Below are 16,960 nucleotides of genomic sequence, written 5' to 3'. Positions count from 1 at the left end.
ATTGAGCTAATGGTTCCAAATACAGTGCGAAAAGTAATGGTGACCATGCACAACCCTGCCTTGAACCCCTTTCTAGGGTAAAACTATTTGATAAATATCCATTGATTTTAATCTTAGCGGTGGGTTTATCATATAGAGACTGTATAGTTTTTATAATTGTATCGTGTAATCCAAATCTGTGTAAAACTCTGTAGAGAAAAGTCCAATTAACTGAGTCAAATGCTTTTTCAGCATCTATGCTTATCACTATTGCTTCCATATTATATTTTTGTATAAGATTCATAATGTGTAGTGTCCTTCGTATATTATCTTGTGTCTGACGTTGTCGTATGAAACCTGTCTGATCATTATGTATCAATTTAGGTAAAAATTCTTCTAATCGTTTGGCCATGATAGAGGTAAATAATCTATAATCCACGTTAAGAACTGATATTGGTCTAAAGGATCCACATTCTAATTTATCCTTGCCTTCTTTTGGTATGGCTGATATTATCGCCTCCTTCCAGCTAGGTGGTGTTTGTGCTTTTTTCAGAACCCAGTTCAATGTAGGGAGCATTACTGGAATTAAATCATTTTTAAACTCCTTGTACCACTCCGCCGTGTAACCATCTGATCCCGGTGATTTATTTAATTTTAGTCTACTAATTGCAGTCTTTAATTCATCTTCAGATATGTCAGCGGTCATCCTTCTATTTTGCTCTTCATTTAAAGTGGGTAGCTCTAATGAATTTAGGAAAGTGTCAATTTGAGTTACATTTCTCCCTGGAACTCTTGAGTATAAAGTTTTATAGAAAACCTCGAAAGATTCCTGAATTTCCTTTAACTTACTTTTTATCACTTTTGTTCTTGGGTCTCTAATTCTATGAATTGTATTTTCTGCAGTTTTCTTCCTCAGTTTCCATGCTAATATTCTCATTGCATTAGATCCCCCTTCATAATATCTCTGTTTTAGAAACATTAGATTCTTCTTTACTTCTTGTATAGCTAAATTGTTAATCTTGTCCCTAACTTTTTTAATTTCATCTAGTATATCGTTCGCTAAACTTAATTTGTGTCTTTTTTCTAGTTCCCTTAAATTATTTTGTAGTTCATCTAATGTTTTATTTCTCCTTTTTTTCTTATATGAAGATATTGCTATGATTTTACCTCTTAAGACAGCCTTCAAAGTATCCCATAGGATAGGAGGTGAAACCTCACCATTGTCATTAAATTCTAGATAGAGATTAATTTCTTTTTTAATTTGTTCTTTAAAACAAGGATCATTAAATAGACTCGAGTTTAATTTCCATGTATTGTTTTTTGGTGGTAGGTCAAAATCAATGGATAAATCTATTGGTGCATGGTCACTTATATCTATTGTCCCGATTCCACAGGAATGTATCTTATCTTTATCTTTTCTAAATGTTATAAAATAGTCTATTCTGGTATATAGAGAATGGGGGGCAGAGTAAAAGGTATAGTCTCTTCTGTTAGGAAAGAAATCTCTCCATATATCAATTAGACCAACATCTTCAAAAAGTGCATTAACTTTCTTATGTAGAGACCCCTTGTCATAGTTGTTTCCACTAGAGGAGTCTAATTTTGGCTTTAAATGTATATTTAAATCTCCGCCACAAATCAGAAAACCTTTTGTTTCCATTGTCATGATACTAGTAATTCTCTGGAAGAAGCTAATATCTCTTCCTGGGGGCGCATATATATTTAATAGAGTAACTAGATTATCATATATTTTGCCCTTTAATAGGATATATCTGCCCTCCTTGTCTCCCATTTCAGATATTTTTTCAAAATTTAGTTTGTTTGAAATAAGAATAGCGACTCCCCTTCTATGTCCTGATTTATATGAAGAGAAAAACACATCAGAGAAGCCCATTCTCCTCAATTTTTCATGCTCTTTATCATTCAGATGTGTTTCCTGTAAATACACTATATGGGCTTGTTCTTTCTTCATTTTAGATAAAATCTTACTTCGTTTAACTGGATTCAACACCCCGTTGACATTAAAGGAAATTATTTTAACTTTGTCCCTAACCATATGTATCTAAAAACAATGTATTAACCAACTCCGCTAAACAGAACTTAATTAATCTACTCCCTGAATAAACAAGAACAAAAAAACATACATAACAAAACAATGAGAAACAATGATATGATTCCAAGGTTGGGGTCTCTAATAGATGACCCTGAACTGAGCTAGATGGAACTTCTAGCTGTGGGGGAAATCTCTCTCCCATGTGGGTCGAGGGCCCCCATTGCAGCATTCACAAAAATAAATGGAAAGTTCAGTGTACATTTCACCAAAAAAGCTTGTATCCTCCCTTCTATATATTTTCATTTAAATTGGGGAGAGGGATGTCCACAAAATAAATAATAAATGACTTGAGAAAAAAACTAAAATTAGGCAATGGAAAAATTAACATTATCTCTCAGAGTGAATATTGCACCATATTTTCCAGGTTTACTTAGCTCACCAGAAGTTTGAAATCAGTCCAAACTTAAAGCTCTTCTGGAGGGGACAGGGGCCTTCTTCTGAAACCTTGCAGTCTCTCCCTTATATTCTTCTCTCGCTCTTCTTCCGCTCCCTGTTGTCTCGGGCCTCTAACCATTTCCCAGGCGGTGCGGGATAGCTGCTCCGCTAGGCTCTCCCTCGGCGTGATTACACTGATGGGAAGTCCCCTATCTTTCATGTCTGCGGTTGCCTCCTCTGCCGACTGGTACAGTCGCGTCCCGTCATCATAAAACACGCGTAGTTTGGCGGGGAACGGGGTCTGAAACCGGATCTGTTTCTGTTTTAATACTCGTTTAGCTTCAGAGTATTCCTTGCGTTTCTGAAGAATTGCCGGGGGGTAATCTTGATCAAAGTATATTGGTCTCTCATTCAAAAACACCTTCTTTTTTGCCCAGGCTTTGCGCAGAATCTCTTCTTTAATTTTGTAGCGGTGGAATTTGATTATAATTGACCGTGGTTTATCTCCCCCGTTGCCGGAGGGTTTTGGGGCGAGAGCGCGGTGAGCTCTCTCGATGCCAAGGTCCGTAGTCGGAGGGATCTCCAGTGTATCTCGCAGTAACTTTTCCACAAACATCGCCGTTGACGTGCCCTCTGATCCTTCGGGAACATTGTAGAGCCTTATGTTCTCCCTTCTAGATCTCCCTTCTAGGTCGAGTAATTTATTTTCTTGTTGATTGATGACTTTTATCATCTTGCTCATCACCTGCTCCACATTTTGAACGCGATCTTCTACTTTTCCAATTCGCGTTTCTGCCTCCGCCAATTTTTTATTAACACTGGTGATTTCTGAGATAATTTCGGTTAGTTGTTGTTTTGTGTCTTTGCGAAAGTCCCTTATCTCCTCCAGAACTTTTGTTAAACTTGCCGCCTCATTCGGTTGAAGGCTCGCGTTAGCTTCGCCATCTTGTACCTGCGTAGGAGAGCTGTTCCCTGCGTTTTCTTCGTTCACAGTTTCTCCAGCGGTGCATTTTTTGTTTCCATCTCTTCTTCCCATTCTTGCCCCACTTTTCGAGCTAAACAGAATTTTAAAAAAGTTATATCTGATCATTTAACGGGGCAGTTAATCGGTTTTCCCGGAGGAGCTGTTGTTTAAGCTGCCATTCAGAGTGATGACGTCACCGGAACCCTCAATAATCTGTAGTACTTACACTCACCGGCCACTTTATTAGGTACCCCATGCTAGTAACGGGTTGGACCCCCTTTTGCCTTCAGAACTGCCTCAATTCTTCGTGGCATAGATTCAACAAGGTGCTGGAAGCATTCCTCAGGGAGTTTGGTCCATATTGACATGATGGCATCACACAGTTGCCGCAGATTTGTCGGCTGCACATCCATGATGCGAATCTCCCGTTCCACCACATCCCAAAGATGCTCTATTGGGTTGAGATCTGGTGACTGTGGAGGCCATTTTAGTACAGTGAACTCATTGTCATGTTCAAGAAACCAATTTGAAATGATTAGAGCTTTGTGACATGGTGGAAGTAGCCATCAGAGGATGGGTACATGGTGGCCATAAAGGGATGGACATGGTCAGAAACAATGCTCAGGTAGGCCGTGGCATTTAAACGATGCCCAATTGGCACTAAGGGGCCTAAAGTGTGCCAAGAAAACATCCCCCACACCATTACACCACCACCACCAGCCTGCACAGTGGTAACAAGGCATGATGGTTCCATGTTCTCATTCTGTTTACGCCAAATTCTGACTCTAGCATCTGAATGTCTCAACAGAAATCGAGACTCATCAGACCAGGCAACATTTTTCCAGTCTTCAACTGTTCAATTTTGGTGAGCTCTTGCAAATTGTAGCCTCTTTTTCCTATTTGTAGTGGAGATGAGTGGTACCCGGTGGGGTCTTCTGCTGTTGTAGCCCATCCGCCTCAAGGTTGTGCGTGTTGTGGCTTCACAAATGCTTTGCTGCATACCTCGGTTGTAACGAGTGGTTATTTCAGTCACTGTTGCCCTTCTATCAGCTCGAACCAGTCTGGCCATTCTCCTCTGACCTCTGGCATCAACAAGGCATTTCCGCCCACAGAACTGCCGCTCACTGGATGTTTTTTCTTTTTCGGACCATTCTCTGTAAACCCTAGAGATGGTTGTGCGTGAAAATCCCAGTAGATTAGCAGTTTCTGAAATACTCAGACCAGCCCTTCTGGCACCAACAATCATGCCACGTTCAAAGTCACTCAAATCACCTTTCTTCCCCATACTGATGCTCGGTCTGAACTGCAGGAGATTGTCTTGACCATGTCTACATGCCTAAATGCACTGAGTTGCCGCCATGTGATTGGCTGCTTAGAAATTAAGTGTTAACGAGCAGTTGGACAGGTGTACCTAATAAAGTGGCCGGTGAGTGTATATATATTTGTGTATATTTTGAAGTATATTCTGTATGTTTATTTATTCATTATATATAATTTTTCTGTATCTTTGTTATCCCACTGATATAGTACCCTATATATATTTATTTTAAATGTGTATTATCTTAATTATTGATTTATTCATTTTTATTTTTTATTATTATTTGTATCTCTTTTTTTCATACTGGGGTAATTGCTGATTGTTTGTCTTCGTCATTATATGTCATGTTTAAACAATAAAAATTTGATAACAAAAAAAAAAAATTTGGCCAACACTAAATATATTTGTTTAACCTAAATAATTAACAAATTAAGATGACAAAAAGAAAACACTGAATCCATTTGAACGAAGCTTTCAAAGACCGGTAATTTTTTTTCCGTTAGACTTTCCGAAGATTTTTCGTTAAATAAAAATAGCAGCCCTCCCTCAATCCACACCGAGATGTTTTTATCTCGATGCGGCGCGGACACGCTTGGGAAAAAAAGAGCGCGTCGCTTCCATTATGAGCGCGCATACCGCGCGCCTACATTTGAAATAACGAACTTGAGCGCGCAAAAGACGCGATATGTGAACAGGCCCTTACGCGGCTTATGCGCATTGCAAGTTGTGGAGAGACACTGGGAAGTTTTGATTTTAAGTCGGCAGCTGCACAATTCAGCACTGCAAAACAGCGTAAAAAGTAGCCCAAAATGACGCGAGACAATGTTATAGGCCTAGTCATTTGTTTGTTCCAGTTCGTTTGACAAGGAGTCATTTCACGTGGCCAATTTAAATGTTACCAGCAAAATGAGACATACTGAGAGTGTATAATTAAGTTCGCTTGAGTAAAAACAATAGGCTACTATTCAGATATAGCGTGGGGAAGGGGGATTGGTTTGTTAAACTATGAATGTGAAACCATAGTAAAAACAATTGGTGTTGATTGAGGCCAATCGGACGTTCATGTTTTTTTTCCGTCTATTTGAAAGTTAGGCTAATAAGCATGTTGCATTCTATACGGCCTGATTATGTCATTTTTTTAAGTTACATAGCCTGCCTCCAGTTTTCCTCAACTTGACTAATTAAGAGGCGATATTTGACCGGCATATCATCAAAATATCCGTAAAACGAAAACTCTGCCGGTCACTTTGACCGGTGTTCTGTTAGCATACTTTGTCAGAATAGCATACCGGAAGTTGAGTTTTATAGCGGGGTCTGTCAATTTAGCCTACTTAGTCAAAATAGCATACCAGTGTTTGTGAAGGGTATGCTGTTTTGATAGCCCCTGGTTTAATAAAAAATACAGTTTCTACAGGGGTATGCTGTTTTGATAGCCCCTGTTTCGATAGGTCTTGCTTCATAGAAAATGAAGTGTTGGGGTATCCTTTTTTGTTAGTTTTCACACCAATAATACACCAACACCTACAGCTTGTAATCTTAGGTATGCTGAAATGATGGTTGAAATTTAACGCATGCGCAATTCCACAAATTTCACTGCTGCGCATGCGCATTAACCGAAGGTATCCCATTCTGATCGGTATGGTGTTCCGTCAGAACACCGGCACCATTTTTTTTCTAGCGGCAACTGCTGATCACACATTCTCCGTCTTCATTAGTTCACCATCTCTGTCAGTCGGATCTAATACTTTTAGACAGAACTGGTAAACAAAGAAAGTAAATAGTATGTGAAAAAGTAAAGCATTTGTTTTCATATTATTTGTAACAGAAAAGGCAAACAATGCTAAAATACTTTCTCATCTGCCGTCAACATTCAGCTAATCCACATCTACATCATTTAAACAAATCTCTGAATATCAAATAAACATTTAATTTCACAATTCAGTGATGTATGCAAATTTGAATCCAGCTGTGATATCTTGTGAAGTGTGCATTTGTAGCTGGCATAACCGTGTCACTGTCAGTGACGGTCGGAGTGAATGCGAACAGAAGACCAGCTTCACGATCCGAAAACTTTTAATCCTTTATTTTAAAATATGCTGTGCTATATCCAGTTGCTATATCCACTGTGTCTCATTCATATCGTTTTCACTGTGTGCTGTATGTAAGATTAGCGTTACCATGTCTTTATTTGAAAAAATATGACTACCAGTGCGCACAAATTACCAGATAACTGAGTGCCCTGTTTCAGTGTTTACTTCCTTTTAATATATCACATATTAATATATTTTTGAACAATTTCTTTATTTGTGAAAAATACTGTAATAGGATTGCAGATTCAAGAAGTTGCCATCTAAAGTATAAGGAACATGATCTTAAATGCAGAACCTGCTAATTATTCACGTGTCAATTTTATCCTGTTTACTGATTTTATTTGTAATCTTGGTTCCTCGCCGGATCTGCACAGGTGTGTTTAGTCATAAGCAGTTCAGTCTCATGCTGTTGTGTGTTTTTCAGGATCCTTTGACTCTCTTTATGAACTGGGAAAGAAGCTGGCATCCGGATCCCATGGCATTGTCCATGAAGGAATTCGAAAATCAGACGACAAACAAGTATGTTGCTCTTTCTGGATACACCAAACTTTCTGCCTCTTGTTTCCTTCTTTTGTTTACAGTTTTGATCAAAACATGTTTTAAAAAAGATTGTAGATTATCATGTAAACAACTAAAATGTATCAGTTCACTTAAACTTGCAAATATTTTCTTTATTTTTCAGGTGATCATCAAATTTGTTAAGAAGCGCCGGTTTGATTTCCACGTAAGTTGACACGATTTTATTCTTCATGAAAATTACTATTAAGAATTATTTATTTAATTCTTATTCGGTAATTGATAATTCTGCATGTAGACAGCATAAGATAAAACTGAAATAGACAATCAAAGCCTTGAAGCATCAGTTGCAGTGTACATGTACAGTTCGTTGTTTCCCTCACTCTTTAGTAAGGAGGTTTGAGGTTCGGAGTCAACTAACCTTTTGTCACTCTCTTCTTTTAGATTGCCTATTCCAAACCTTTGTGTCGAGAGGCAGCTATAATGCGGATCATGAAACGTTGCGACCATGTCCTGAAGTTATATGAATGGTTTGACAGGGAAGATCACAACATCTTAATTATGGAACATCCAGGTACCAGCATAACCTTGTGTGATTTCATCAAAGAAAGCGGAGGTCGTCTGACTGATGCAGAAGCAAAAGACATCATGCAGAAACTCATCTATGCGTTACGGCACTGCAGTGAACAGGGTGTTTATTATAAAGGCATAAGCCCGAGAAAAGTACTCATCGACCCATGCACCATGCAGATCAAGTTAACCGGCTTTTACAGAGCACTGACCATCAGCGAAAGACGTGAGTTTGCTTTTTGAGCACAAGTCACTGATTTATTATGCACAGGATATGGAAATAAGGGCGTTTTAAAGTTCTCTTAACACTGAAAACGTATTGCTTACAGAAAAAGGCAAATTTAAATCAGTAGCAGAGAGGAGAATTCACGCTTTAATGGCAACAAATGAAGGCTTACACAGAGTGCTGAAGAGGATGGTCGAAAGAAAATGTCTTTTGGATTTGAAACTATGGTTTGGTTGCAAAAATACACGCTTGCCCAAAGGTGAGACCAAAAACAAGAACGAAATGGAAATAGCATTGCTTGAAAACATGTTAAGCTCTTACACAAGTGACAGTAAAGTTACCTTGATGACGAATAAGCAAAGTGTAAAACACAGCGGATTGACAGTGAAGTTTAGCTATGAATAAATGTTCATGGACATCCAGAGAATGCCATAGTAACAGCAACAAATGCAGTGTATTGGTGACATTACCTTACTTGCATAAACGACATATCTCAAAATCAAACAGGACTAACCAGCTCTCTTCTGAAAACGTTTACAGAATGCCAGGATCTACTTCGGAAACTTTGTGACAGAGAGTCGGGGATCACCTTACAGAACATTTTAGATCATAACTGGTTTAAACAAACACCAGACACAGATGCACTGGAGTCAGACGGTGAGTCTCTAGTTATTACTACTCTGATTCATGTCCGCTTCAGCCGGATGTTTCTGATGTTAGTTTTCATTTTTCCTTAGGCTACATGCAGTTTGAGGGAATGGCTAGCAGCAATGCTCAACCATCGACCAGAAGCCCAACAGATGTGCCTGCGCAGAACAACCCGACAGGTAACTGAGGACATTAATACAAATCAAAACTCACATGTACAGTAGGTAGTCAACCAGAATGCCTATTACCGCCGCGGTAGCTCCCGCGGCAAAGTCACCGCAGCAGAACTAAACCAGTCGCATTTCAAAGTCATTCGCGAAATGACCGCCAGGTGGCGCAGAGGGACAAATAGTAAGGATGAAATACTACAACTATGGTCATTTCCAAATAAGCCTACAACAAACATGAAAAATAAAAAAAGAGCTATTGACATTCCCTGTACAATAATGAAACAAAAGTTACAAAAGTTGAAACTGTGTCACAACAGAAGCCCATTCATCGCAAATAGCAGCGCAATAGCAAACAAACAAAAAATACACCAAAAGACCATTATAGGCATATCTCGCAGTCAGTGAACATAAATGAGCTGCAATGATGCTGATTATTTTTACTATTCTATTGAGGAATGAAGAGCGCTTTTCTCTTGTGTGAGCGAACACACACTGACTGCTGAACAGATGCACTTCTGTCTAGTAAATTCGTGGTCGGGTGGTAGAACTTAGGTGTCATTGATGTAGATTACACCGGTTCAAATCCCGAACAAATTATTTTATTATTATTAATGGAGAGAGATTTGTCTAGTTCTAAAACTGTTACAGCATTTAGGTTTTCTTGTGCTTATTTATCAAATAAAATGACCATGCATTTCCATTTTACACTAAGGAACAAATATTATCCAACAGAATGACTGAATTTGTATAATAATTCAAATCGTAATTTCAAAAGCAGTTCTGTTAGAAACAGAAACAAAACTTTATGGGGTTCCCTATACAAAATGAGTTTTTAAAAATATGGTTGTGCAAGGTGTGATTTGCCTGGGCGACGGGGATTTCCATTTGGTCTAAATATCCCTGCTTTTGCTGAATCATTTTTCAGTAATCAATGCTATACTTCACCAATAGACCATATAAAATAAAACAAATTTAAAATGTCGCAAATCTTTCGTTGCTATGGCCGGAAAGCACTGGCAATCGTCTCAATTTCGTGAATGATTCACAAAACAATAATTTAGCCTCGTCTTCATTTTCTGGTGCGATCGGCTGATAATCTTCAACAGCACCTTCGGGTTCTGTCGTCTGTGCAGCGCAACAGAGGCTCTGCTGGAATGTAGCACATTTATGTTGTAATGTGCCATTATTAATTTAACAAAACGCTTGACTCTAATAATCTGTTACCTATTTAAGCATCAAGAATGGTAAAACATAAACGCTGTCGGCTAACATCGGTTCACACCATGTAGGCTACAATGTTATCATCTAAATGCCTATAAATATAAATGGCAGACAATGAATAGAACAATGCTCCGAAAAGTGTTTCGAATCAATAAATGAATATTTCAGAAGTTTTTACTTTTGACAAATAGCATATTAAACAAGAAACAAAGTTATGAATATGATAGAGGTGAGATTCGAACGAGGCATATGTTGAAGCGTTGCCCACAGAGCTATCGCCTGAACGCTGTCTAATGAACATAAGCTTAACGTCTTATCCTTACGCAAAGCCTCATTGATGTGACATTTTTCTATTCCAATGTTTATGTTGAAATGTTTGAATTATTTATTAAAGAAAGGTATGCTAATAATAATAACCTACTGTAAGCCTTATTTAATTCTTAATTAATCCAAAAACACAAATGCTGCCGACTAACATCGGTTAGCAAGTCCTGACAATGTTTTATTTTTACGATCATTTATTTTAATTTATTTTACTGTTATGTCAGTTATTAAATCTACTAACAAATTAAAATAACACTAAGTAAAAGACAAGTAGGCTATTATAGTATACTCAAGTGTTTAACTTGAATTTATCTGCGACCTCAGCCTTCAATGAGCCGCGGCAGATTACGTCATATGGCGCTTTTCCATTACCAGTACCAGCTCGACTCGACTCGACTCGGCTCGCTTTTCGCTCCGTTTTCCATTGCAGAAAGTACCGCCACAAATAGTACCCGGTCGTCATAGCGACGCATTTCGTTCCTCGTTGCCCCATCAAGCTCTCGCTGGATCCTCTCTTCGGCAACCAAACAAAGGAATGTCTGCACCTCCTCGTTTGACTACGGCGTATTCTTCCGAGTTGCCATAATAATAGTAGTAAGTTTAGTAACTATCTCTGGCCAAACTATTTAAAAATGGCGGGGTTATTCTGGATACTCCATCTGGCGCGTGCAATGATGACGCAGATTCTCTGTGACCAATCAGCAGTCGGCATTGTTTTCACGTCACATTTTAGTATCGGCTTAGCTCGCCTCAGCTCGCTTAGAACCTCGCCGGAGGTGGTACGAAAAAAAGTACCCGAAAGCAGGTACAGGTACAACTTTTACACAGTGGAAAACCAAACAAAGGCGAGTCGAGCCGAGCCGAGCCGAGCCGAGCTGGTACTGTGTAGTGGAAAAGCGCCAATAGAGAGAATAAACTGACACAAAGTCTGATTACAGCGCCACTTAGCGGTAAAGGGCAGCAAATACACATCCCAATTTGCCACAGCGGGGGAACGGCGGCAGCAAAAGTATTATTCTGGTTGAGTACAACTGTATGCAGAAATAACACTGGGACACATGGGGGTGTGCGATATCACAATATTTGATCGTGGACGATTAAAATGTCTCCACGATCTGCTTTTGAAGAAATGTCGTAGTATCGCGTTACTGCGCACATTCTATCAGTGGCAGTTCTGTTACCTTCACATCACATGTTAAGGCAGAGGTAGAGTTACACTCACGGCACACTGCCATTCACAAAAGTTCATTATTTGCATGTGATTGAAAGCCTTGCCGGCTAAACATTTCATTCACATACACCCGAAGCTCACAGGCACTAAAAGCCTGTCAAACAGCGCCTGGATACTGGACTAAGTTATCTTTCTAACATGAACTTCAATGCTAAACCTGCTAATTATTCACATGAACATCTGGACAGTTTTACATGAATCATTCAGCTGTAATCTGTGCTAATTAATGTTTCTAATCAATATTCTTTGCTTTCTAAAAAACACACTAAAGGGAGGGAAGGCCGTCCTCGTTCAGCTGCTGTAAAGCGTGGCATCCAAACGCTTATAAGCAAAGTGTGTCCTTGTGTGCCTGACCGCGAGCCTTCGCAGGAGCGTCCACGCACACCCGGACAAGAGCCGACTCCAGCCATTGATGTGCTTGGGACCGAGCCACACACACCCGGACAAGAGCCGACGCCAGCCACTGATGTGCTTGAGACCGAGCCACACACACCCGGACAAGAGCCGACTCCAGCCAAGTCAACAGACCGTGAGTCTCACGTCTTTTTAAAGATGCCTCGCCCGTGCACTTCTGGTTGCGGTGGATGTGTTTGGGCATTGATCACGCTAGATTAGCGCTCGTGGATGACCATTGCGTCACTACGGTCGAGACTCAATGATCTCGCAAGAGTGAGAGTCCCCTCATCCACACCCCGATCTACTGACTCTAGAAATAGAGCTTGTACTTCGGCTGGGGGCCAGGGTGACCTGAGGGTGACGGTGTGGAACAAAGCGCCGACTATCAGTCCTTGCTCTGCACCTACCCCTCCCGTTAGTGTCCAGGGGATTCCCGCGGGCCCATCTTCGGATGTCCCGCGTGTTTCCTTTGGCGCTACAGAGGATGACGCGATGTCATCGCTGCATCACAAGGTGGGCAGAATTCATCGCACTCCTTCGGGTGCGCAGTCGTTTGCCGAGTCGGATCCCGAGATGACTGCCATGCTTGCCCGGGCGGCCGCGAGCATCGGGTCGAGTGGACTCCTCCGCCCCGTCCCGAGCACTCGCGGTTAGATGATTGGTTTTTGGGTGCGCCTGCGGATTCACGTCCGCAGCCAACCCCAATTCCTTTCTTCTCGGATGTGCATGATGAGATCTCGAAGTCTCCCATGTCTTCCCGTGACCGCTCGTTGATTTTATCCGCCTTTCCTCCCCTCGATGGAGCAGCTGCCCGTGGGTACACTGGGCTCCCCCCGGTTGAACGCTCTGTTGCGATGCAACTGTGTCCTCAGAGTGCTTCTTCTCGTGGCGAGCCTAAGCACCCATCCAAAGCCTGTAGGCACTCGTCTACGTTAGTGGCGAAGTCCTACAGAGCGGCGGGACGGGCAGCTGCTTCGCTGCATGCTATGGCCACTCTGCAGGTCTACCAGGCCCAGATGCTCAGAGACATGCACGAGGGTAGGACAGGCCCAGGGCTCTTTGATGAGCTGCGTACCGCCACCGACCTCGCTCTCCGGGCGACGAAGGTGACCGCGCACTCCCTGGGTAAGGTAATGTCCACAGCCGTGGTCCAGGAGAGACACCTGTGGCTGAACCTGGCTGACATGGAGGATGCCGAGCGGTCCCGGCTGCTCGACACCCCCATGCCCCGCCGACCCGCTGCTGCCTCCACCCAGTCGGCCGGGCAGGTCACTCAGTCTGTTCGCCGCCGAGGACGCCCTCCTGCGGCTCCCGCCCCTCCCACCCGGCCCAAGTAGCAGCCTTCACCTGGGCCCGGTCGTGGAGGAAGCCGCGATTCCGATGTTGACGGTTACTTCTCAGGAGGTGGTAGCAGGACCACTCCTTCCCCCGGTGGAGGGCCGGGGGAGAATTTTTTTGGTCTCCACTCCCCGCTGCTCACCCCCGGGTGGGTAGCACCCCAATGTGGTTAAAGAAAGAAGTAACATGTCCATCCCTGAGCACACAGAGTTCTCGGACGGCACGGAGCGCCGCCCCCGGGCCGTGCTCCCCTCGTCCTCCTCTGTCCCAGAGCGGGATGACAGTGCGCACTGTCCCCGGACCGTGCCGCTCTCATCCCTCTCTGTCGCCAGCCCCCTGGCAGAGCAGACCCCCGTGGAACGTTCGTCCTTCCCTGGTCTGCTCTGTCAGGGCGTGGTCAATGACTGTGCCCCCACATCGGGCCGCTATGCCGTCCACGTCTGGGCCAGTCATTCCGCCTCGCTGCACCACCGGTGGGAAGTCTGTGGTTCGTATGACCCCGCTGGTACAGTCGTTGGGAGCCCTGTTGCCTTGGCTTTTGGCTTGCTTAGTTGGGGACATTTAACATTTAATATTCAATAATATTTTGTTATATTGTTATATTGTTTTTGTTATATTGTTTTCATGTTATCACTGTGAAGCGCTTTGATACAATCTGTATTGTAAAAAGCGCTATATAAATAAAGGTGACTTGACTTGACTTGACTTGGCTATAGCTTCCCAACCTGTCCCGCTGGGTCGCTCGGACGATCAGGCTCGGCTACGCGATTCAGTTCGCGCGGTCTCCTCCCCGCTTCAGGGGTGTCCGCTCCACTATGGTCGGTGGCAATGCCCCTGTCATGAGAGCGGAGATTGCTACCCTGCTGGCCGTAGGGTGCGATCGAGACTGTCCCTCCAGCCGAAATGAGGTCCGGCTTCTACAGCCCGTACTTCATTGTCCCCAAGAAAACCGGTGGGTTACGGCCAATCCTGGATCTGCGCATTCTGAACCGCTCCCTTCACAGGCTGCCGTTCAAGATGCTCACCGCCAAACGCGTTTTCGAATGTGTGCGGCACCAGGATTGGTTTGCAGCGATCGACCTGAAGGACGCCTACTTTCATGTCTCCATCCTCCCTCAACACAGACCGTTCCTGCGGTTTGTTTTCGAGGGGCAGGCATATCAGTACGCAGTTCTCCCTTTCGGGCTAGCCCTGTCTCCTCGCGTCTTCACGAAGGTCGTCGAGGCAGCCCTTGTTCCTCTCCGGGAATACAGGGTTCGAATCCTGAACTATCTCGACGACTGGCTGATTTTAGCTCACTCTCGAGATCAGCTTTGCGAACACAGGGACTTGGTGCTCCACCACATAGCCCGACTGGGCCTTCGGGTCAACTGGGAGAAGAGCAAACTTTGCCCCGTGCAGAGGATCTCTTTTCTCGGTATGGAGATAGACTCGGTCGCCATGTCCGCGCAGCTTACGAGCGAGCGCGCGCAGTCACTGCTGACTTGCCTGAGACAGTTCGACGGCAAGAGTGCGGTTCCACTGAAATGTTTTCAGAGGCTCTTGGGGCATATAGCATCTGCAGCCGCGGCAACGCTGCTCGGATTGCTTCATATCAGACCGCTTCAGCTTTGGCTTCACGACCGAGTTCCGAGGTGGGCATGGCAGCATGGCACTCTCCGAGTACCAGTTACTCTGACTTGCCGTCAAACCTTCACCCCGTGGTCGAACCTCAGTTTTCTACGGGCGAAGTGCCTCTGGAACGAGCTTCGCGGTATGTTGTTGTAATGACAGATGCCTCCAACACGGGCTGGGGGGCCATGTGCAATGGACGTGCTGCCACGGGCTCCTGGATAGGACCCCAGCGCCTATGGCACGTCAATTGCCTCGAGTTGCTGGCTGTACAGCTCGCCCTGCGCTGCTTCCAAGCCGTGCTCTGGGGCCAGCACGTACTAGTTCGATCAGACAATACCGCGACTGTTGCGTACATCAACCGTCAAGGTGGTCTGCGCTCCCGCCGTATGTCGCAACTCCCCCGCCACCTCCTCTTATGGAGTCAGAAGCATCTGAGGTCGCTTCGTGCCATTTATATTCCTGGAGCCCTGAACTGTGCAGACGAGCTCTCACGGTTTCAGCCCCTCCCTGGAGAATGGCGACTCCATCCCCAGTCGGTTCAGCTGATTTGGGACCAGTTCGGGGATGAACAGATAGATCTGTTTGCCTCTCACGACTCGACCCATTGCGCCCTGTTTTATTCCCTGACCGAGGGCACGCTCGGCACGGATGCACTGGCGCACAGCTGGCCGCGGGGCCGCAAATACGCGTTTCAGACCCTGCGCAAGGTCAGGGAGGACGAGGAGCAGGTCTTGCTGGTCGCGCGGTATTGGCCCACCCGAACGTGGTTCTCCGAACTTATTCTCCTCACGACAGCACCTCCTTGGCCCATACCTCTGAGGAAGGACCTACTTTCTCAGGGACGGGGCACCCTGTGGCACACTCGTCCCGATCCCTGAAGCCTCCACGTGTGGCTCCTGGACGGGACGAGGCAGGTTTGAGTACCCTACCACCAGCGGTGGTGGCTACCATCACTTCCGCTAGAGCGTCGTCCACGAGACACGTCTACGCGTTGAAGTGGAACCTCTACGTCAACTGGTGCTCTTCTCACCGAGTAGACCCCCGGAGATGTTCGATCAGCGTCGTGCTTACCTTCCTTCAAGATGGGTTGGAGCGAAGGCTGTCTCCCTCCACCCTCAAGGTCTATGTCGCCGCTATTGCTGCACAGCATGATCTTATAGAAGGTAAGTCGGTGGGGAAGCATGACCTGATCGTCAGGTTCCTGAGAGGAGCGAGGAGACTGAATCCTTCTCGCCCTCCTCTCGTACCCTCTTGGGACCTCGCAGTGGTTCTATCTGCCCTGCGGAGTGCTCCCTTTGAGCCTTTGCAGTCAGTCGAGCTTAACTTCCTGTCAATGAAGACAGCGCTTCTGACTGCATTGGCCTCCATCAAGAGGGTAGGGGACCTGCACGCATTCTCCGTTGACGAAGCGTGCCTGGAATTCGGGCCGGCTTACTCTCACGTGATCCTGAGACCCCGGCCTGGATATGTGCCCAAGGTTCCTACCACTCCCTTCCGGGACCAGGTGGTGAACCTGCAAGCGCTGCCCCCGGAGGAGGCAGACGCAGCCTTGGCACTGCTCTGTCCAGTACGTGCTCTCCGCATATATGTAGACAGAACGCAGTGTTTCAGGACCTCAGACCGGCTCTTTGTCTGTTATGGTGGGAAGCTGAAGTGAAAGGCTCTCTCCAAGCAAAGGTTGTCTCACTGGATAGTGGACGCCATTGCTTTGGCATACCAGCAGCAAGGTTGACTGTGCCCCCTTGGTGTGACCGCCCACTCCACCCGGAGTGTGGCGTCCTCTTGGGCTCTAGCGCATGGCGCCTCGCTAACAGACATCTACAGAGCTGCAGGCTGGGCGACACCTAACACATTCGCCAGATTCTAC

This window comes from Rhinichthys klamathensis, unplaced genomic scaffold (genome assembly GCF_029890125.1).
Source record: "Rhinichthys klamathensis goyatoka isolate OS25496 unplaced genomic scaffold, OSU_Roscu_1.1 h1tg000599l_1, whole genome shotgun sequence".
Lineage (NCBI taxonomy): Eukaryota > Metazoa > Chordata > Actinopteri > Cypriniformes > Leuciscidae > Rhinichthys > Rhinichthys klamathensis.
This window is presented reverse-complemented; position numbering follows the sequence as displayed.